Below are 24,145 nucleotides of genomic sequence, written 5' to 3' on the forward strand. Positions count from 1 at the left end.
TTTGTCAAGCTGCCTCTTAAACACCACTATCTTACCTGCTTCCACCACCTCCTCTGGCAGCGAATTCCAGACACTTACTACCCTCTGCGTAAAAAACTTGCCCCGCACATCTCCTCTAAAGTTTTCTCCTCTCACCTTAAATCTATGTCCCCTGGTAATTGACTCTTCCACCCTGGAAAAAGCTTCTGACTATCTGCTCTGTCCATGCCACTCATAAATTTGTAAACTTCTATCAAGTCGTCCCTCAATCTCTGTCACTCTAGTGAGAACAATCCGAGTTTCTCCAACCTCTCCTCATAGCTAATAACATCCAGACCAGGCAGCATCCTGGTAAAAGTCCTCTGCACCCTCTCCAATGCCTCCATATCCTTCTAGTAATGTGGCGACCAGAATTGCATGCAATATTCCAAGTGTGGCCTAACCAAGGTTCTATACAGCTGCAGCATGACTTCCCAGCTTTTATACTCAATACCTGTGCCAATGAAGGCAAGCATGCCATATGCCATCCTGACTACCTTATCCACCTGCGTTGCCACTTTCAGTGACCTGTGGACCTGTACACCCAGATCCCTCTGCCCGTCGATGCAACTTAAGAGTTCTGCCATTTACTGTATAATTCCTACCTGTATTAGACCTTCCAAAATGCATTACCTTGCATTTGTCTGGATTAAACTCCATCTGCCATTTCTCCGCCCAAGTCTCCAACCGATCTATATCCCGTTGTATTGTTTGACAATCCTCTTCACTATCTGCAATTCCTCCAACCTTAATGTCATCTGCAAACTTACTAATTAGCCCAGTTACATTTTCCTCCAAATCATTTATGTATACTACAAACAGCAAAGGTCCCAGCACTGATCCCTGCTAGTCACAGCTCTCCATTCAGAAAAGCACCCTTCCACTGCTACTCTCTGTCTTCTATGACCAAGCCAATTCTTGCCAGCTCACCTCTGATCCCGTGCGACTTTACCTTCTGTAGCAACCTGCCATGATGGAGCTTGTCAAAGGCCTTACTGAAATCCATGTAGATAACATCCACTGCCTTTCCATCATCGATCATCTTTGTCACTTCCTCGAGAAACTCGATCAAGTTAGTGAGACACGACCTCCCCTTCACAAAACCATGCTGCCTCTCTCTAATACACCCATTTGCTTCCAAATGGTAGTAAATCCTGTCATGAAGAATCTTCTCCAATAATTTCCCTACCACTGACATAAGGCTCGCCAGCCTGTAATTTCCTGAATTATCCCTGCTACCCTTCTTAAACAATGGAACAATATTGGCCATTCGCCAGTCCTCTGGGACCTCACCCATAGCCAGTGAGGATACAAAGATTTCTGTCAAGGCCCCAGCAATCTCCTCCATTGCCTCCCTCAGTACTCTGGGGTAGATCCCATCTGGCCCTGGGGACTTATCCACCTTAATATTTTTCAAGATGCCTAACACCTGTTTTTTGATCACAACATGATCCAGGCTACCTACACACTCTTCCCTAGACAAATCGACCATTAAGTCCTTCTCTTTGGTGAATACTGAGGAGAAGTACTCATTTAGTATCTCTCCCATTTCTTCTGGCTCCACACACAGATTCCCACCTCTGTCCACCTCTACCCTTTTGCTTTTTACGTATGTATAAAAGGCCTTGGGATTTTCCTTAATCCTGGTTGCCAATGACTTTTCATAATTCCTGATGCTGTTCTCGTCTGTACCCTCTCTCAGAACTTCACATATTTCCTAAAGTGTGGGGCCCATATGTAAGGTTCCTTTCCAGAGGAATAGAATTGAAAAGCAGTGAAGTTATTTTCAAGTTGTTTAGAACCATGGTTAGACTACACTGGAGGACTGGCAACATTTGTGATCTCCATTTAGTAAAAGGAAATAGAGGCACTGGAGAAGGGGCAACAAAGATTCACAAGAATAGTACCTGAACTGACAGCATTTCACCCTCAGGAAAGGCTGGGGATGCTTTTCCTGAGAAAAGAACAGACTGAAGGGTAACCTGATGGAAGTCTTTAAGATTCTGAAGGGGTTCAATAATCCAATTGGGAATTGATGGGAAACCTCTTTACCCAGTGAGTGGTGGGAATATGGAACTCACTACCACAGGGAGCGGTTGAGGTGACACATTTAAGGAGAAGCTAGATACATACAAGAAGGAGAAAAGAATACAAGGATATGCTGATGGGAGAGATGAAGAGGGGTGGGCGGAGGTTCATGTGGAGCATAAATACTGACATAGACCAATTGAGCCGACTGGCCTGGCCTGTGCTGTAGACTCAATGGAACACAGACAAATGTATTTATTTCAGATCTACCTATAGTGGTAGGAAAAATACTGTTTACTATCCAAGATAAAATAAAAGTATTTCACCAGCTTTTCCAGGCCTTTTCAGTGGAAATGTGCACTCCCAGGCTCAAAGAGCATCAGCCCACTGGAAGCATAGTCGTCACACTGGCCAATCCAGGAGAAAGAAACTTACCGACCCTCCCACTTCACCAAGTGTCAGAATGAACATGATTCAGTCCCGGATGTGATTAAAAGCAACAACAACAGCAGAATCCAACCCCTGTGATCACTTGTGAACTCGCTGGTGTGTCAGTATGATGGATAACATAGTGAATCCCTTCCTGCACACAGAGCAGATGAATGGCCTCTCCCTAGTGTGAACTCTCTGGTGTGTCAGCAGGTAGGTTGACCAAGTGAATCCCTTCCCACATTCGGAGCAGGTGAATGGCCTCTCTCCAGTGTGAACCCGATGGCGTGTCAGCAGACTGGATGAATCACTGAATCCCTTCCCACACTCAGAGCAGACAAATGGCCTCTCGCCAGTGTGAACTCTCTGGTGTGTCAGCAGGTTTGATGACTTAATGAATCGCTTCCCACAATCAGAGCAGGTGAATGGCCTCGCCCCAGTGTGAACTCTCTGGTGTGTCCGCAGGTGGGTCAAACGTGTGAATCCCTTTCCATGCTCAGGGCAGGCAAATGGCCTCTCCCCGCTGTGAACTCGCTGGTGTGTCTGCAGGTTGAATGATTTAATGAACCCCTTCCCACACTCAGAGCAGGTGAACGGCTTCTCCCCGGTGTGAACGTGCTGATGGGTTTCCAGCTCAGACGGGCAACGAAAACCCTTCCCACAGTCCCCACATTTCCACGGTTTCTCCAGGATGTGGGTGTTCATGTGTCTCTCCGGGTTTGATAACCAGTTGAAGCTTTGTCCACACACACAACACTTATACAGGATCTCAGGCTGTGTAACTAGTCAAAGCTCTTTCCACAATCCGTTCACTGGAACACCCTCACCTGGGTGTGTGTGTGTCTTTTCCTGTCACACTGTTGTTTGAAATTTTTTTCCCTCAGATAGAACAAAGATTTTTCCTTCCACATTCAAGGCCTGATGATATTTAGATTCTGATGAATCGACTGACTCTGACAGATCTCGAAAATTGGTTTTACTTTCCCTTGACTCCTAATACCCTGTAAAAAGAGTTTACATAGAATTACACAGAAAATACAGAATAGAAAGAGGCCAACTAGTGTGTGCTGATGTTTATACTCCACACTCTTCTCCCTCTATTCCATCCACCTCAGCTCAGTTCTTCAGTTCATCTTTCTATTCCTTTTTCTCTCATGCACTCATCTAGTTTCCTTCTGAAAGTATCTCAGCTTTTTGCCACAACCACTTCATGTGGTAGTGAGTTTCACTTTCTAACCATTCTCTGAGTAAACACATTTCTTCATATTTCCCTATTGGATTTATCAGTAACTATCTTGTATTTCTGGCTCCTAGTTTTGGATTCTCTCACAAATGGAAACATTCTCTCCACATTGAGAAGGCCCCACATGACCGACTGGGCAGAAAAATAGAAGCTGATGGGACCCCGGAGCAAGTTGCAAGTTGATTCCAAATTTGGTTCAATGGCAGGAAGTGATGAATGATGGTTTATGGGTGTTTTTTTGTGACTGGAAGGCTGTTTGCGGTGGGGTTTCATAGAGCTCAGTATTGCTTACTTTATTCCTGGTTTATTTACTGGGTTCACACTTAACTGTAGGCATATGAATATGAAGTTTGATGATGATACAGTTGTGTGTTTGATGGTGAGGAAGAAAGTTGTAGGGAAGAGAAGGCAAAGGATCACATGATAAATGGAAGGATGCCAAGAATTGTAGAGCAACAGAAAGATCTTGCAGTTCATGTCCACAAATCCCTGAAGGTAGCAGGACAGGTAGCTAAGATGATTAAGAAGGCCTACAGGATAATTACCTCAAATGAGGCATGGAATATAAGAACAAGGAAGTTCTGCTCGAACTGTATAAAACACTTGTTATGCCAGAGCTAGAATACTGTGTACAGTACAGGAAGGATGTGATCACACTGGAGAGAGTTACAGAGGGGGATATAAGATGTGCCAAGTATGGTGAATTTTAGTTATAAGGAAAGGATGGATAGGCTGGAATTGTTTTCTTTGGAACAGAGGAGGCTGAGGGGAGACATAAATAAACGTGTAAAATTATGAGGGGTCTAGATAGATTTGTTTGAGGGGTCCATAATGAAGGGAAAGAAGTAGGAGGTTTAGAGTGGATACGAGGGATTTTTCTTTCACCCAGAGGGTGGTGAGAAGCTACAACCCACTGCTTGAAAGGATGGTAGACACAGAGCACCTCATAACATTTATAAGGCACTCGGATATACGTTTGAAGTGACCTAACCTACAAGGCTGCAGACCAAGATCTGGAAATTGGGATCAGGCTGGATGGCTACTTATTGGCCATCAAAATGAACTGCAACATGCACAAAAAAACTTTACCCAAAACTGGGTTAGTAACTCTCACGAATAACACAGCTCAACGGTTTGTTCTTTTAGCTGCCAAGTATGTTTATTTAAGCACACGAGTTAATTTGCCTGCATAGAACAAATTCTTCAACATACCCAATGAGATCGATGTAATTGGTCTCACATTTAACCTAAAAAGATCATGAAAAGTTTCCCAGTCTCTCTAATATTTGAAATCTTTGCCCACAGACATTTCACCTTCCACATTCAGAGGCCGCTGATATTCAGGTCCTGATGATCGAGTGACTGTCAGGTCATGACATGATATTTGGTTTGAGGTTCCCGTTTGGGAATCCTGTTCTAACCACCTGTAAAAGGAGTTTCCAGAGGAGTTTCACCGAATCCAGGACAGAAATTCATAACATCTTTTCTTCCTGCGTCTGGTCCTAGGATGGCCGCGCATGCGCCCTGCCCCTATAGAGATAGCGGCCGCGCATGCGCCAGGCTTCACATTGCCCCCTATAAGGATGGCGGCTACTCACCCGGACCTGTCACTGGCAGAAACATCAAGGGTATCGGGCCGTTCGGATTAAACACCAGACTGCATCAAAAGTACTGGACAGATTCTGAATAATGGCGGATGAGGCTACCCAGGATTCTCCGCGCGAGTGAATACGCGAGCTCGATCAGAAGGGCAGTAACGCGCAGGCGCAGGAAGGCCCCGCCCCCGGAAGCTGCCTGCCTGCACGGAGCATACACGGTGGGGCTCCAGGTTGAGTGCAGTCTCGGTGAGAGCGAGCGGGCGGAACAAGGATTCTTGTAGGAGCTGTTAATCTATTTTACACAGGCAGATACTTTTAATTTATGACGGGCTTATAGGAGTCAGTAGCAAGGCCAGCTCATATTGCCAATACCCAGTTGAGAAATTGATGGTGGGTTTTGTTTTTGAACCGCTGCAGCCCGTGTGGTGAAGGGGCTTCCACAAAACTGTTCGGTAAGGATGGGATGAAGCAGGTTGGATAGACTTGGGTTGTTTTCGTTGGAGCAGAGAAGACTGAGGGGCGACCTGATTGAGATGTACAAGATTATGAGGGGCATGGACAGGGTAGATAGGGAGCAGCTGTTCCCCTTAGTTGAAAAGTCAGTCACAAGGGGGCATAAGTTCAAGGTGAGGGGCAGGAGGTTTGGGGGGATGTGAAGAAAAACTTTTTTACCCAGAGGGTGGTGACAGGTCTGGAATGCGCTGCCTGGGAGGGTGGTGGAGGTGGGTTGCCTCACATCCTTTAAAAAGTACCTGCATGAGCACTTGGCACATCATAACATTCAAGGCTATGGGCCAAGTGCTAGTAAATGGGATTGGGTAGGTAGGTCAGGTGTTTCTCACTTTTCGGTGCAGACTCGATGGGCCGAAGGGCCTCGTCTGCACTATGATTCTGTGACTGAGAGGATCTTCATCCAGTGATGAAGCAATAGTGATGTGTGTCAAAGTCTGTAACATTGAATTACATTTATAACGGTGATATGTGTCCAAGCCTGTAACAGTGACTTACATTTATAATGGTGATGTATGTCCAAGTCTGTAACATTGGCTTACATTTATATAATACCTTTGATGTATGTTGTTTAATGGGAGTTTTACAAATAACATCTGACACTGAGACATATAAGGAGATATTGGGGCAGATAATCAGGAGTTTGGTCAAAGAGGTAGGTTTGAAGGAGTGTCTTAAAGCAGGAAAGAAAAGCACAGAGGTGGAGAGATTTCTGAAGGGAATTCCAGAGCTCATGACTTGGCACAGTCTCTAATGCTGAAGCAATTGAAAATAGGGATGCTCAAGAGGTCAGAACTAGATGAGCGTGGAGATCTCAGAAGGCTGTGGGGCTGGAGGAGATGACAGAAATAGGGAGGGGTGAGGTGTCAAGGAATTTGAAAACAAGGGTGAGAACTTTAAAATTGAGGTGCTGCTGAATCTGGGGGCTGTGTAAGTCAGCGAGCAGAAGGACACTCTTGAGATCTCTGCGCTCATCTAATTCTGGCCTCTTGAGCCTTTCTTTCCTCCTTTAAGACACTTCTTCAAACCTATCTCTTTGAACAAACTCCTGATTATCTGCCCTAATACCTCCTTATATGTCTGTGTCAGATGTTACTTGTAAAACTCCCATAAAACAACGTACGTCAAAGGTATTATATAAATGTAAGTCAATGTTACAGGCTTGGACATACATCACCGTTATAAATGTAAGTCAATTTTACAGACTTGGACACATATCACTGTTGTAACTGTAAATTCAATGTTACAGATTTGGTGAAGAAGGCCATGGGCAGCGGAATTCTGGATGATCTCAATTTACAGGAGGTTGGATATGGGGGCTGCCCAGGGGTGTGTTAGAAATTAAAACAGAAATTCAGCAATTCTGGCAGCATCTGTGCATTAGAATAGTCAAGGTGGGAGATGAGAAAGGAATGGATGAGAGTTTCAGAAGCAGATGAGCTGAGACTGGGGAAAAGCAGGTGAGGTTACCGAGGTGATATTTGGAAGTCTTCTGTGATCAGAAGATCAGCTGGGAGTGAAGTATGACACCAAGATTGTGACCAGACTTGTCTAACCTCTGATAGTTGTGAGGGAGAGAGATGGAGTCAGTGGCTACGGAATAGAGTTTGTAGTGGAGACTGAAGACAATGGTTTCAGTCTTTCTCATATTTAATTGGAAGAAATTTCTTTTCATCTAATACTGGGTGTCAGGCAAGTTAGGAGAGTTTGCAACTTGGAGGGAAACTTATAGGTAATGGTGTTCGCATACACCTACTTCTCTGGTCCTTTGAGATGGTAGAGGTTGCGGGTTTGGATTGTTCTGTCAAGTGGCAGATGTATAAAATCCCTCTCCTTCACCCCCTGATACTCCCACCTCTCACTCTGTCTGTTCTCCCTTAGAAGCCAGAGTCCAGGTCCATATCGGATTGCAGGATCCCTTCCCTAAAGGACATGAGTGAACCAGTTGGGTTTTTTTGACAATCCAGCAATTCTCATGGTCACTTTTTCCAAGTGCTGACCCCAGAAATGACCAGATTCATTTAGTTCAATTTCACAGCCTGCCTTTGTGGTCAGAGCTGGGGTGAAATATGACACCAAGATGGTCACCAGTCTTGTCCAGCCTCACACATTTGTCAGGGAGTCAGTGGCTATGGAATAGAGTTTGTAGTGGGGACTGACGAGAATGGTTTCGGTCTTCTCAAATTTAACTAGAGGAAATTTCTGTTCATCCAGGCCTGGGTGACGGACAAGTTGGGTCAGTTTCAACTTGGAGGGGAACATGCAGTTGATGGTATAAAGACCATCATGGTCTTTAATGCTGGAAAAACTCAGCAGGTCTGGTAGCATCTGTGGAGAGAGAAACAGTGTTAATGTTTCAAATCCATATTGGACTCAAAACGTTAACTCTGTTTCTCTCTCCACAGATGCTACCAGACCTGCTGAGTTTTTCCCACATTTTCTGTTTTTATTTCAGATTTCCAGCATGTGCAGTATTTTGCTTTTATGCAGTTGATGGTGTTCACATACACCTACTTCTCTGGTCCTTCCACATAGTGCAGGTTGAGGGTTTGGAAGGTTTTGTCAAAGTTTAGGTCAAGTTGTGGATATATAAAATCTCTCTCCCTCACCCTCTAAGGCTCCCACATCTCACTTTCTTTATCTTCTCTCTTAGAAGCCAGAGCCCAGGTCCAGACCGAATGCATCAGTGAACCAGTTGGGTTTTTATGACAATCCAGCAGTTTTCATGGTCACTTTTTCCTAGTGCCGGCCCCACAAATTACCAGATTCATTCAGCTCAATTGTACAACCTGCCTTTGTGTTTTTGTGGTTTCTCACAAACTTCTATTTTTCTGTTTTAAATCAATTTCACAGGGTATTAGAAGCGAAGGAAGGCAGTCAGGAAATTCATACCTGACATCACTTCAGGATCTAACAGAGTTGCCCAATTTATCGTAACCTGAATATTGTTGGGAGAAACCGTACATGTGTTCTGTGTGTGGACGAGGCTTCAACCAATCATCTGACCTGTCGAGACACAAGCGCAGTCACACTGAGGAGAAACCGTGTAAATGTGGGGACTGTGGGAAAGGATTCAATTTTCCAGTTCAGCTGGAATCTCATCAGCGCAGTCACACTGGGGAGAAACCGTTCACCTGCTCCGAGTGTGGGAAGGGATTCACTCTGCCATGCAACCTGTTGGCTCACCAGTGAGTTCACACTGATGAGAAACCTTTCAAATGCCCAGACTGCGGGAAGTGCTATAAAATTTCTGGTGAACTGATGCGCCATCAACGTATTCACACTGATGAGAGGCCATTCAGGTGCTCTCGGTGCCATACTGGGTTCAGGCAATTATCTGACCTCACTGTACACCAGCGAGTTCACACTGGAGAGAGAGGCCGTTCACTTGCTCCGAGTATGGGAAGGGATTCACTCAGTTAACCAATCTGCTGACACACCAGCGCATTCATAATGGTGAGGCCGTTCACCTGCTCCTTGTGTGGAAAGGGATTTGCTACATTATCCAACCAGCTGGAGCATCAGCGAGTTCACACTGGGGAGAGGCCATTCACCTGCACCGTATGTCAGAAGGGATTTGCTCACTCATCCACCCTTCTGAGACACCAGCAAGTTCACAAAGATGCATGAGAATGCCACCATCTTCAAGTTCCCCACCAAGCTACACACCATCCTGACTTGGGACTACATCGCCGTTCCATCACTGTCACTGGAAGAAAATCCTGGAACCCCTTTCCTAACAGCACAGTGTGTACCTACCCCAGATGGACTGCAGTGATTCAAGAAGGTGGCTCATCACCACCTTCTCAAGGGCAATTAGGGATGGCTAATAAATACTGGCTGAGCCAGTAACACCAGCGACACCCACATCCCATGAATGAATAAGTAAAAAAGAAAAATTATAGTGCTGTTAATCTTAGAACTGACCTATGTTCCTAGTTTATTTCTGCTGATGTAAATTAACTCCAGCCAAGTTGTAGGGATTAATATTCTGGATAAAAGTTAAATAAATCAGCTTTGTTTTAAATACACAATATGTTGAATCATTTTAATAGCTCTAACACGTTGGCTGCTTTAGAATTGCTCTCCCTCTCCCCTGTCTCCTCCTCCATCCTCACCCCTAACAAGTGCTCATGGAGGAGCAGCTCATGGTCTTCTTTGTCACGAAGATTGAGACAATCCAACCAGCTGCCTCTGTTGTTTCCCTCCCTTCCCCTAACCCACTGGGCCAAACCTCCTCTAAAGTTCCCCTTCTTCCGAGCCCTGAACTCACATCTTCCTCTATTTTCTCTCCCACCTCCCCTCGTGCCCTCTCAGAGCTCATTTTGTCCATGATACCCACCTCCTGCTCCATTGACACTATTCCCACTAAACTACTGACTGCACAACCTCTCCATGTTCACTGATATTGTTAATAGTTCCCTCTTTCCTTCAAATCGTGCCATCACCCCCTCCTCAATAAACCATCCCTTGACCACACGTCCTTGTAAGCTACCGTCTCATCTCCCTTTCCTCTCCAAAGTCCTTGAACATTTTGTTGCCACCTAAATCTCTGCCCATCTTTCCCAGAACTCCATGTTTGAATTCCTCCAATCAGGTTTCAGCCCCAGCTATGGTATAGAAACAACTCTTATCAAAGTCATAAATGACATCCTCTGTCACGGACCAGGGTAAACTTTCCCTCCTCCTCCTCGCCCTGTCTGCAGCCTTTGACACAGTTGATCACACCATCCTCCTCCATCACCTCTCCACTGTCGTCCAGTTGGATGGCATTATACTTTCCATTCTTATCTAATCGTAGCCAGAGAACCATTTGCAACTGCTTCTCTTCCCTTTCCCAGGCCGTTACATCTGGTGTCTCCTAAGATCTATCCTTGGCCCCACCTATTTCTCCTCCACACGCTGCCACCAGGTAACGTCATCTGAAAACACCACGTTAATTTCCACATCCACCTCACTGCCACCTCTGTGGACTCCTCCCCTGTTGGTCATTCCTCAGACTGCTTATCTGACATCTAGTACTGGATGAGAAGAAATTTCCTCCAATTAAACATTGGGAAGATAATACAGTGGATTCGGAGCTACCTTCTCCCCAGCTCTGATCTAAGAAGCTGTAGCCACACTGGAGATATTTATATTTAACATGTTCACCACATTTGTCATCTGGCCCTGCTCAAACCATAAGCACAAGGGTATCTGTGTATTGTTCTGAATGTGAACACAAGGCTGTATCACTATTACACACAGCTACCATTTCCTTGGTTCACATCTCCATACAAAGACCAGCTCTTTACACGTCCCTTCCCCGCTTAAATTAACATCACAAATACAGATTATCTGCTCATTATCAGATTGCTTGTGGAATCTTGCTGTTTCCTCAAATCCCCTCTAAACCCCCTGCCCTTTACTTTCAATCTATGCCCCCTGGTTATTGACACCAGCACGAAGGGGAAATGTTTCTTATCTACCCTATCTATGCCCCTCATAATTTTGTACACCTCTATCAGGTCCCCCCATCAGCCATCTCTGCTCTCAGGAAAACAACCTTAGCCTATCCAGCCTCTCTTCATAGCTGAAATGCTCCAGCCCAGGCAACATCCTGGTGAATCTCCTCTGCACCCTCTCCAGTGCAATCACATCCTTCCTATAGTTTGGTGAGCAGAACTGCGCACAGTACTCCAGCTGTGGCCTAACTTGCATTTTATACAGCTCCAACATAACCTCCCTGCTCTTATATTCTATGCCTCGGTTAATAAAGGCAAGTGTCCCATTTGGGCTGGGGTGAGGTGGAGACAGGCAACATTATGGAGACTGAAATATCTGGTGTTTGTGATGATGTGGAGATGTGGTCAGAAACTTATCTTGGGGTTAAATCTGACACCAAGATTGTGAACAGTGTGGTTGAGCCTCAGACAGTACCCAGGGAGAAGGATGCACACTGCTGTTATGGAACAGAATTTTCCAGGCTGATCAAATCCACAAGGGAGACTTGGCCTTGCTATCACAATGATTTTGGTATTTGCATTTATTACAAGAAGGCTTGTGCACTGAAGTCAGAAGTAATGAGTCCACGGCCACCTTCAGAGATTTTAAAGATTAATTTAAAGTATTTATTAACCAAAGAACAAAAAACTTAAACACACACACACACAAAATCACGGTTACACAGTTACTTAATCTTATAGCATTTCGCAAAATTCATACTTAACCAGACTATGAACTACACACTTCCTTTAAGGCAACAGCCCAAATAGATTCCCAAATTATAAAGACATTCAGCACTATTACCACAAACACCCACTTGACAGTGGAATTCCAAAGGCTTTTAACACAACCTTGGTTACTGGAACAGCAAACTTCTGAAGGGTAGCTAGAGGCTTTCTCCACCCCCCCACCCCCCACCCCCCAAGTCTGTTTCACACATTGCACCTTTCAAGGTCTCACATGGCCGTACCACACACAACCTTCCATTCTTCTTTAAATATATTTTATAACTTTTGATTTGTAAATCCCATTGTTTCTCTTTGTCTTTCGAAGTTATTTTTCCCAGAATATAAAAATCTTTCATGTTGTTATTATGGCCAGCACTTTTGGGAAAAACAAATGCAATCACTTGGCCTGACTTATCTTGTCAGTTGTAAACATTACACCATCCTTTTGAAAATCAAACAACTCCTTCTTTATCTAAACATGTAAATACCTTCACACCTTATCCACTGAGACCTCATTCCAGCTCACTCATCCCCATTTCAAATGCTTCTTTTACACCTCACTCCTCTGATAATTTAAACCTTGCAGTCTAATTGTCTTTAGTTTACTTAAATTAGCCACACACACAGAACCGTAAGCTTGCTTCACAATATCCCACAATAATAGCAGAAAAAACCTGATAGTCCCTTGACAATGCGAAGTGGTGACTGAAGACAATGGCTTTGGTCTTCCCAAATTTTGTTTGGAGAAAATTCCTGCTCATTCAGTACTTGGTGTTGGATAAGCAGTTTGATAATTTAGTAACAGTGGAGGAATGGAGAGGGATGGTTGGTGAGGTAGAGTTGGGCGTTGTCAGTGCACATGTGAAAACTAGCACGGTGCTTTTGGGTGATGTTGCCTAGTGACAGCCTGTAGATGAGAAATAGGAGGGGCCAAGGATAGATCCTTGGGGTCACCAAGTTCAAGGACTTTGTAGAGAAAAGGGAGTTTGGAGATGGGGTGGTAATTTGTAAAGATGGTGGGATAAAAGTTTGTTTCTTCTCAGGAAGGTGATGATGGTGGATTTTAAGGCAAGAGGGACAGATAAGAGAAAGAACCATTAACAATATCAGCTAACATGGAGAAAATGGATGGTCAGCAGTTTCGTGAGAGTAGGGTCAAGGCAGCAGAAGGCAGGTCTCATTGACAAGATGAGCTCTGAGAGGGCAAGAGAGAGAGAGGGGTGAAAATGGAGAAAAACACAGGTTCAGGCCAAGGGGCAGGGGGGAGATTTAGAAAGAGTTTGGCCCGGTGGGCAGTGGAAGGAGGGAAGCAGCTGATCAGATTGTCTCAATCTTAGTGACAAAGAAGCTCCATGAGCTCCTCACACTTGTTGTTGGAGGTGTGGATGAAGGAGACATAGGAGAGGGAGAGCACTTCAAAAGGAACTAATTTGTGTTAGAGTTATTAAAAAGACTCAACACGGTGCAAGTTTAACACAAAGCTGATTTATTTGACTTTGTCCAGAATATTAACCCCTAAAATTGTGCTGGCGTTTATTAGCATCAGCAGAAACAGACCAAATGGACACAGTTCAGTCCTGGATGTGATTAACAGAAAAACACAATCACTTGTGAACTCGCTGATGTTTCAGCAGTTTGGATGAGGCTATGAATCCCCTCCCACACTCGGGACAGCTGAATGGCCTCTCCCCAGTGTGAATTCGCCGGTGTCTCAGCAGGGAGGATGTGGTTGTGAATCCCCTCCCACACTCGGGGCAGGTGAATGGTCTCTCCCCATTGTGAATTCACTGGTGTACAATGAGTTGAGATGATTGTCTGAACCCAGTCCCGCAGTGAGAGCACCTGAACGGTCTCTCATCGGTGTGAACACGTTGATGGATCATCAGGTCCCCGGAACTTTTAAAGCACTTCCCACAGTCTGGACATTTGAAAGGCCTCTCATCAGTGTGAACACTCTGGTGATTCAGCAGGGTAGATGTGTTAGTAAATCCATTCCCACACTTGGAGCAGGTGAATGGGCTCTCCCCAGTGTGAATTCGCTGGTGTACAGTGAGTTTAAATAATGTCTTGAATCCAGTCCCACAGTGCGAGCACCTGAATGGCCTCTCGTCAGTGTGAACACGTTGATGGGCAGTCAGTTCCCGGGGAATTTTAAAGCACTTCCCGCGGTCTGGACATTTGAAAGGTCTCTCGTCAGTGTGAACTCGCTGGTGTGTCAGCAGGGTGGATGAGCGAGCAAATCCCTTCCCACACTCGGAGCAGGTGAACGGCCTATCCCTAGTGTGAACTCATCGATGTTTCAGCAGGCTGGACGAACAAGTAAATCCCTTCCTACACTCAGGGCAGGTGAACGCCTCTCCCCAGTGTGAATTCGTTGATGATTTTCAAGCTCTGATGGGTAATTAAATCCCTTCCCACAGTCCCCACATTTCCACGGTTTCTCCCTGTTGTGACTGCATTTATGTTTCAACAGATTAGATGATCGGTTGAAGCCTCGTCCACACACAGAACACGTGTACGGTTTCTCTCCACTGTGAATGGTGCTTTTTCCTTCCATGTTCAACTTCCGATGATATTTGGGTGACAATAAGCAGGGCAACTCTGTCAGATCCTGATGTGATGTTTGGTTTCAGTTTCCCAACTGCAAATCCTCCCCTTCTAATACCCTGTGAAATTGATTTAAAACAGAGAAAAGGGAGTGAGCGAGAACCTACAAAAACATAAAAACAGGTTGTGAAATGGAGCTGAATGAATCTGGTAATTTATGGGGCCGACACCAGGAAAAAGTGACCATGAAAACTGCTGGATTGTCATAAAAACCCAACTGGTTCACTAATGTCCTTCAGGGAAGGGAATCTGCCACCTAGTCTGGGCCTATACAAGGCGCCGGCCTAGATGGGAGAAGACAGGAAGAGAGAGAAGGGTCGGGGTGGGTGAGGGAAGGGTTGAAAAAGAGGGATTACAATCAACCAGAATTTGGAGAGAAGCTCAAAATCCTGAACCTCCACCACCTAGAAGGGCCAGGCTGGGAGGTGTGTGTGAACACCATCAACTCCAAGTTCCCTTTCAACTCACACACCAACCTGACTTGTCTGACATCCAGTACTGGATGAACAGAAATTTCTCCATTTAAGTATTGGGAAGACCAAAGCCATTGTCTTCAGTTCCCACTACAAACTCCACTTCCTGGCCAATGACTCCATCCCTCTCCCTGGTAACTGGCTGAGGCCAAACCAATCTGTTCACAACCACTGGGTCATAGTTCACCCAAAAATTAGCTTCAAACCACATATATGCATCATCACCAAGGCCGCCCATTCCCACCTCAGTAACATCGCCCGACACTGCCCGACCCACTGCTCATCCTTTCCTGAAACTCTCATCCATTCTTTTGTCACCTCTAGACTTAACAATCCTGACCGGCCTCCTACATTCAACCTCCCTGTAATCTTGAGGTCACCCAAAACTCTGCTGTCCATGTGCTTACTCGCACCAAGTCTTGTTCACCCATCACCCCTGTGCTCACTGAACTACAAAGGCTCTGGGTTAAGAAGCACCTAACTTTTAAATTCCTCATCCTTCTTTTCGATTACCCCTCCCTATCTCTGTAATCTCCTCCAGCCTCACAACCCTCTGAGATATCTACGCTCCATTAATTCTGACATCTTGAACATTCACGATTTTAATTGCTCCACCTTTGGTGGTCGAGCTGCCAAAGCCAAAAGCTGTGGAATTTCCTCTCTAAACCTCTCTGTCTCTCTACCTCACTTTCCTCTTTTAAGATACTCCTTAAAAACTATCTGTTTGACCAAACTATTGGTCAAATGCCCTAACATCTCCTTATGTGGGTTTTGTGTCAAATGTTGCTGTATAACACTCCTGTGAACACACATTGGAATGTTCTATTACATGAAAGGCACTATGTAAATACACATTGTTGCTGTTGATTTCGGCATATATCACTGTTCCTTCATCATCACTGGGTGAATAGCCTAGAACATTGTGGGAGCATCTTCACCACACAGGCTGCAGTGGTTCAAGAAGCTCAAACATCATCTTCTCCACAGGTAAGTGGGGATGGGTAATATCTGCTGCTGGTCTTGTTAGTGAAAGGTCAGGGAGTGGGACTAACTCTTGCTCTTGCAGAGAGCCAGCACGGGTATGATAGGCTAAATGGCCTCTGGCTGTATTGTAACCATTCAATGATTCTATGACTCAATGAAAAAAGACCAATACTGGAGGCCAGGGACCAACTTCAGCCATCAATGTCTACCCTGCAACAAACCGGCTCTTAACTGGTCCGTCTGTGTTTCCAGATTCAGTTCTGTGAACAGCGACTGCAATAAAATAATAGCAAAATACTACAGCTACTGGAAATCTGAAACAAAAAGAGAAAATGATGGAAATTCTCAGCAGGTCAGGCAGTAACTGTGGAGAGAGAAAAAGAGTTAGTGTTTCAGGGTGTGCAGAATGAACTAAGGGAAGTAACAATGCTGAAGAATTTGATGGTCAATATAAACTCAGAAACAGAAGAGAAATGGACTACAGTGCAGGAAAAACAATTCCTGACCATGAAAGATACTGTGGGAAGATAAAGCTGGAAAGCCAGCAGCACAAGGTCGGGCGATGGGCAGTGGTGGATACCTCATTTAGACGCAGTTGGTAGAAGTAACAGTAAAATACTGAACATAAGTAAAACACACCCATTATTAGAGACAGAGGAAGTTAGACAATGGCAGAGAGATGATCAGGGAGGGCAGAGGTGAAACAGAGCAATGGATGGACATGGATTCAGATCCACAGTAAAGGAGTCACATCAGCCTCAGAGCCATGGACCCTCTCACAGATAACAGGGAATAGCACTAAAAGCTCTAAATTGTACAGGAATGGTCAAAAATACTCACCTCTGAACCAATTTCAGTTTTCAATATTAAAATCTCCCACTGGAGCCTGCAGCTGGAAATATATCAGAAACACTGGAGTCAGAGAAAAATCTCCCAGTTGAGGAAATACCCGGGGAGTTGGGTGATGTCACCGAGCAATTGTCGGTGCGTGATGACATCACAGACATAAACACAGAACATCTGGGTCTGTGCAAACCAGTGATCACCACACATTATGAAGGATGTGAGGGTCCTTGAGAGGGTGCAGAGGAGATTTACCAGAATGGTTCCAGGGATGAGGGATTTTAGTAACAATGTTAGGTTGGAGAAACTAGGGTTGTTCTCCTTGGAGCAAAGGAGGTTGAGGGGAAATCTGATAGCGATGCAAAAGTTTATAAAAGGTTATAAAAGATAAGGTTGAAGCATTTGCCACAATCTTCAGCCAGAAGTGCCGAGTGGATGCTCCATCTCGGCCCCCTCCGGACGTCCCCAGCATCACAGATGAAAGTGTTCAGCAAATTTGATTCACTCCACGGCTGAACGCACTGGATAGTAGAAAAGCTATGGGGCTTGACAATATTTCAGCAATTGTACTGAAGACTTGGGCTCCAGAACTTGCCTCGCCCTTAGCCAGGCTGTTCCAGTACAGCTACAACACTGGCATCGACCCGGCAATGTGAAAAATTGCCCAGGTATGTCCTGTACACAAAAAGCAGGATTAATCCAATCTGGCCAGTTATTACCCCATCAGTCTATTCTCCATCATCAGTAAAGTGATGGAAGGGGTCATCAACAGTGTTATCAAGCGGCACTTGCTTAACAACAACCTGCTCAAGGACGCCAAGTTTGGGTTCCACCAGGGCCACTCGGCTCCTGACCACATTACAGCCTTGGTGCAAACATGGACAAAAGAGCTGAACTCTGGAGGTGAGATGAAAGTAACTGCATCATGGCATCATTTGACCAAATGTGGCATCAAGGAGCCCTAGCAAAACTGGAGTCAATGGGAATCAGGGGGAAAACTCTCCACTGGTTGGAGTTATACGTGGCACAAAGGAATGTTGTTGTGGTTGTTGGAGGTCAATCATCTTAGCTCCAGGACATCACTGCAGGAGTTCATCAGGGTAGTGTCCTAGGCCCAACCATCTTCAGATGCTTCATCAATGACCTTCCTTCCATCATAAGGTCAGAAGTGGGGATGTTTGCTGATGATTGCACAATGTTCAGCACCATTTATGACTCCTCAGATGCTGAAGCAGCCCATGTCCAAATGCAGCAAGACCTGGATAAAATCCAGGCTTGGGCTGAAAAGTGGCAAGTAACATTCGTTCAACCCAAGTGTCAGGCAATGACCATCTCCAACAAGAGAGAAACTAACCACCGCCCCCTGACATTCAATGGCATTACCATCACTGAATCCTCCACTATCAACATCCTGGGGATTGCTGTTGGCCAGAAACTGAACTGGACTAGCCATATAAATACAGTGGCTACAACAGCAGGTCAGAGGCTAGGAATCCTGTAGTGAGTAAGTCACCTCCTGACTCCCCATAGTCTGTCCGCCATCTACAAGACACAAGTCAGGAGTGTGATGGAATGTTCCCCACTTGCCTGGATGAGTGCAGCTCCCACAACACTCAAGAAGCCTGACACGGTCCAGGACAAAGTAGTCCACTTGACTGGCACCACATTCATAAACATTCACTCTCTTCACCACCAATGCACAGTAGCAGCAGTGTTCACCTCATCTACAAGATGCACTGCAGGAATTCACCAGGGTTCCTTAGACAGCACCTTCCAAATGTGGCCGGTACCATCTGGAAGGACAAGGGCAGCAGGCAGTTGGGAACACCACTACCTGGAATTTCCTTTCCAAGTCACTCACCATCCTGACTTGGAAAAATATCGCTGTTCCTTCACTATCACTGGGTCAAAATCCTGGAACTCCCTTCCAGGATGTACCGACAGCACATGGACTGCAGCAGTTCAAGAAGGCAGCTCACCACCACCTTCTCAAAGGGAACTAGGGATGGGCAATAAATGTTGGCTGGCCCATCCAGCAAAGCCCATATCCTGTTAATGAATGAAAAAAACATAAGGTATTAACTAATCATAAAGGTATCACAGATTTAAGATTTAGGATAAGATCTACAGGGAGAATGTGAGGGAGAAATTTCACACATTGAGTGTTAATGACCTGGAACTCAATGCTTAAACTCAAAGACCGATAATATCCAGGTCCTGATGAATCGACTGACTCGAGTCAGATCTTAATGTGATCTTTGCTTGGAGTTTGCTGTGTGTAAATCCTTCCCTTCCAATCCCCTGTAAAAGGAGTTTCCAAAACCCAGGAATAGTGTTTCTATTGGAATGTTGTAATGTTTTACAAATGGTTAGATTTTCTGCTGTAGTTTGTGAAAATTAATTATCTGTTATTGCTGTACAAAGGATTTCTTTTATTCCTTGTTTTGTAAAGGATAGAAATTCACAATATTCTCTCCTCCTGATGACAGGGGTGACCGCGCATGCGCCCTGCTGCACATGATGGCGGCCGTTAACCCGGGCTTTTTGCTGGAGACGCGATCCCGCAGCCTTCGCCCCACAGATAGTTCCTTATTTTGGGTTCAGAGCCGCATCGAGTGCTTACCCACCACCTCCCCGTCCACCCACCAGCTCTATTTTTCCCTCCACTCGGCTCTTTATCTTACCTCCTGTGGATCCGACAAATAAGCCTCTATCCTCTGCGATTACCCACACTGCGCATGCTCCAAGTGACAGTGCCCTGTGGATTGACTGAAACTCCGGACCAATAGGAAGAAGGAGCGGAGCTGGAGGTCCGATCGTGAGCGTATGATCCTCCAACCAATCGGAGTGAATGAGGGGCGGGGCTGAATCCGGATGTCCCTCATTGGCTGAAACTCTGCATTATTTTGAAAGCTGACTTGTCTCAACCTCCAGAAGAAAACTGGACCTTTCTGTTTGTGGCTTTAAACAGATGAAACCCTGTGGGTGTGGAACAAACATTTCAACATTTGTTAATGAAATGTGGGAACATGATGAAACAATGCTCAAACCATTCATGGGCTGACTTAAATGAATAACTGGGGAGACAGGGAGTGTTAACATTAAAACAAGGATAGTCCTTGTTTCCAATAAATGAACCGGCAGAAGGGCTAGGACAGGTTCAGGAGAAGGTAAATAATGTCATAATTCAGAATAACACAGACTCTGAAGAAAAGTCATACGGACTTGAAACATTAACTCTGTCTTACTTTCCACAGATGCTGTCAGACCTGCTGAATTTTTCCAGCATTTTTTGTTTCTCTTACAGACTATAAAGGAACAGCTGATCTCAAAGCTAATCTTTTGTAGTATGTGTGGAGGGGATCAACTGAATCAGGTTTAAAGGGGTGAAATGATTTTTTTTTTCTAGACTGGACAATCACGTTAAAATCTGCAACTCAGATGGGACCATTGATTATTGCAGATTTCCATCAGTGCATTATTCCAGGAAGCCTTAAAATCATACGGACAGTATTTCAGAACCAGGGTTCCAACTACACAGGGGCAATGGGCAAGTTCACCCCAGGAAAGCCCGCAAAAATTCAATCACAGGGACAGCCACTATAAGAACAAACTTTGTCGGAGGCAGAATCTGTGAGCAGGAGCTCCTCTAGTCGCAATGCAGAATCCCAACTGCTAGGATGCTGGGTAATTGTGAGTGGAAAATATTTTTTTGTGATTACTTTGTGGTTATGAGATTGAGACTTTGACCGTAGAGCCAATCAATAAAGATCAGAACCAAATGATAAAGAAACACCAATGCACGACCTTCCATTATACAGCAGAAGGAAGGGGAATGGGCATTTGTGAAGAATTTACAGCACGTTAGTCGAACATGACTTGCCCTTAACATGTTTGAGCTGGCTTGAGATATGTTTGAATCACTTGGAGAAATGGAACATGGCAGAGCACCCATTTACGAGGATTTACGTGTGATTTTTCTTTTTAGTTGTTCACAGTTGGGTATCAGAAAATTGTTTTCATTCTCTATTTTGTGTTTCAATGCCACCGCCGATACCCACAATCTCCTGTGTGTGTGAAAGTGCCCTATTCACTGTACAGGAGCCCAACGCGCAGGCGCAATGCTGACAGTACCTGGAGCATGCGCAGTGTCAGTTTGCTCAGAGCCCTAGGAGCGCGGGAGACGCGGGTGAGAGTTGCTGAGGCGGAGGGAGGAGTGGATCCGGAAGCTTGGAGCCGGGGTGGGGAGGATCCGGAAACACCCGGTGTTGGCCGCAATCCCGGATCACAGGCTCCATGTCCCGTGTTTGCAGCTCCGGGGCTTCTTCCCGGTGACAGAGCCGGGTTCAGTGGAAGAGGCTCCGGGGCGGGAGATTCAGAAACTGCGGGGAGACCGCGGGCCGCCCGGGGGCTCAGAAACTGGGGGGACGGACTCAGGGTCCGGGTAAGACCCACCCGGGAGGGTCCCCCCTCCTGTGTCCCGCCCAACGGCAGCTGGGGTCCCGCCTGAGACCCTGAATCAGAGACACAGGAGCTGGAGAACTGAACCCAGGCAGAGGAGAGGGAGGGAGAAAACTGGGAGTGGAGGAAAGAAATGGGGGAGATGGTGAGATGGGTTTGGATTTCAGCCCAGGGAGGAGGGAGAGTGTGTGGGATGGGGATTTACAGCTTTGGGGGAACAAGAGAGAAAAAAATGTTCCATAGAAACTAGAACTGTCTGTTCAGAATTTCAGTCCTGGATTTAAAGTGATGACTTTTGTAAACTCGTTTTACAGGGTATTAAACAGAGGTGACTGGCAGACAGAAAACGCAAAGCAAACATTACATCAAAATCTGTCAGAGGCACTGAATTCATCAGGACCTGAATAACATCAGCTTTTGAATGTGGAAGGAGAAATGTTTGTCTATTCTGTCTTTGGGAAAGGATTTCAAACATCGCTGTGACTGGAAAAGCCTCAGCACACATACACCCGAGTGAGAGTGTTCCAGTGAACTGATTTGGAAAAAACTTTAAGCAGTTACACAGTCTTCAAAAGTATCGCACCATTCACAGTGGGGAGAAACTGTACATGTGTTGCATGTGGACAAGGCTTCAACTAATCGTCCAACCTGGAGAAAAACAAGGACGCCCACACCATGGAGAAACCATGGAAATATATGGACTGTGGGAAGGGATTCAATTTCCCATCCCAACTGGAAGTTCATCGGCACAGTCATACTGGGGAGAGACCATTCACCTGCCCAAGCTGTGGGAAGGGATTCACCCATTTGTACAACCTTCGGACACACCAGCGAGTTCACACTGAGGAGAGGCCATTCACCTGCCCTGTGTGTGGAAAGGACTTCACTCGGTCATCCCACATTGTGACACATCAACTTGTTCACACTGATAAGAGACCGCTTACATGTTCTGACTGTGAGAAGAGTTTTAAATACAGAAAAGATCTGCTGATACATTAACGTATTCACACTGGGGAGAGGCCGTTCACCTGTTCCATGTGTGGGAAGGGATTCATTCAGTCATCCCACCTTCTGACACATCAACTTGTTCACTCTGATAACAAATTTTTTAATTGTTCTGACTGTGACAAGAGCTTTAAAAGCAAAAAGGATCTGCTAACACATCAATATACTCACACTGGAGAGAGGCCATTCACCTGTACCGACTGTGGGAAGCGATTCAGCCGTCCGTCTGCCCTTCTGAATCACCAGTGAATTCACACTGGGGAGAGGTCGTTCACCTGCTCTGACTGTGGGAAGGGATTCATTAATTCATCTAACCTTCTGATACACCAGCAACTTCACACGGGGGATAGACCGTTCACCTGCTCTGACTGTGGGAAGGGATTCACCCGTTCATCTAACCTTCTGACACATCAGCAGGTTCACACTGAGGAGAGACCATTCACTTGCTCCATGTGTGGGAAGGGATTCACTCGGTCATCCAACCTATTGAATCACCAGCGAGTACACACTGGAGAGACGCCATTCACCTGCTCTGTGTGTGGGAAGGGATTCACTCAGTTATCCAACCTGCTGACACACCAGAGCATTCACAGTGGGGAGAAGCCATTACCTGCTCTGTGTGTGGGAAGAGATTTTCTCATTCATCCTATCTGCTGAAACACCAGCAAGTTCACTGTGGGGAGAGGCCGTTCACCTGTAATGCCTGCGGAAAGGCATTCACTCAGTCATCACACCTGCGAACACACCAGTGGGTTCACAAGCGACTGCAAGGTTTGGATTCTACTCCTGTTGATGCTGTTAATCATACCAGGACTGAACCATGTTCATTCTAACTGTCCTGACCTGTTGATGAGGTTCAATATTCTGAATAAATGTGAAATAAATCAGCTTTGTTTGTAGACTTTTGTTTTTCCCCACCTGAGTGTTTAACATCGCCTGGCTGGAGTCAGAAAGGACAATCTGGGGGAGGATCTTACGGTAGGAACAGAACTTCAGCCTGGACACAGTCCATCAGGGTTACACTGAGGGACCCCCAAACAACACTTTGGTCTTTCTCGTCTTTCTTCACTGGCAGCACAACCCCAATGTGGGTGAATCCTGAGGTATGTAAGAAATGTGTCTCAGCTGCTCTCTTCCATGGTTCAGAGCTCCTAGACACAGAACAGAAGGCTCTTTTACAACTGGGTTTAGAGTCAGGAAGAACAATGGTGAATGCTGGAAACGTGCTGTCAAATCAAAGGTTGGTGTAAAATTGTGATCTGTTCCTGACTGAAAGTGAAACACCAGGTTTAAGCTTCCAGACGGAAAATGGTTCTTAATAAGTCTAAAATGTTTCAACGTGTTTGTGTGTCAGTCCCGAGTCACTGAATCGAAACATGCTGAAATTTATTGGGTTAAAATCTGCATTAAACTAGAAGCTGGAGGAGTTCACAGGAGGCTGTTAACTGCTGGGACAATAATACAACTGTTTGATTCCCAGCTAAAGAACAACCTGCAGCATGTCCAAGAATTCCCAGTTTTATTGATGTGTGCTTCCCACACACTGTCCTTTTAAATATACCTCACTCCTACCAGCCTTTAACTATCAGAAAGGTAACAGAGAGAAGGCTGAAGCTGTGTCTACCCCTTTAACTTCACAGTGTCAGGACCCCTTCGGATCTTCATGAATGAGCGATGTGTTCAGCTGAAGATTCCTATTGGTAGTTTTCTGGGCGGTTTCCTTATTCTGATCAT

General features: G+C 45.5%; 1 long non-coding RNA gene across 1 annotated transcript; it reads left to right on the forward strand.

Moving 5' to 3' along the window:
- Positions 1-21,138: 21,138 nt before the first annotated feature.
- LOC121270460 lies at positions 21,139-23,298 on the forward strand. Its single transcript, XR_005941543.1, has 2 exons — positions 21,139-21,551; positions 21,721-23,298. It is a non-coding gene; the product is annotated as an uncharacterized LOC121270460 (long non-coding RNA).
- Positions 23,299-24,145: the final 847 nt, after the last annotated feature.

The sequence above is a fragment of the Carcharodon carcharias genome, chromosome 27 (assembly GCF_017639515.1).
Source record: "Carcharodon carcharias isolate sCarCar2 chromosome 27, sCarCar2.pri, whole genome shotgun sequence".
Lineage (NCBI taxonomy): Eukaryota > Metazoa > Chordata > Chondrichthyes > Lamniformes > Lamnidae > Carcharodon > Carcharodon carcharias.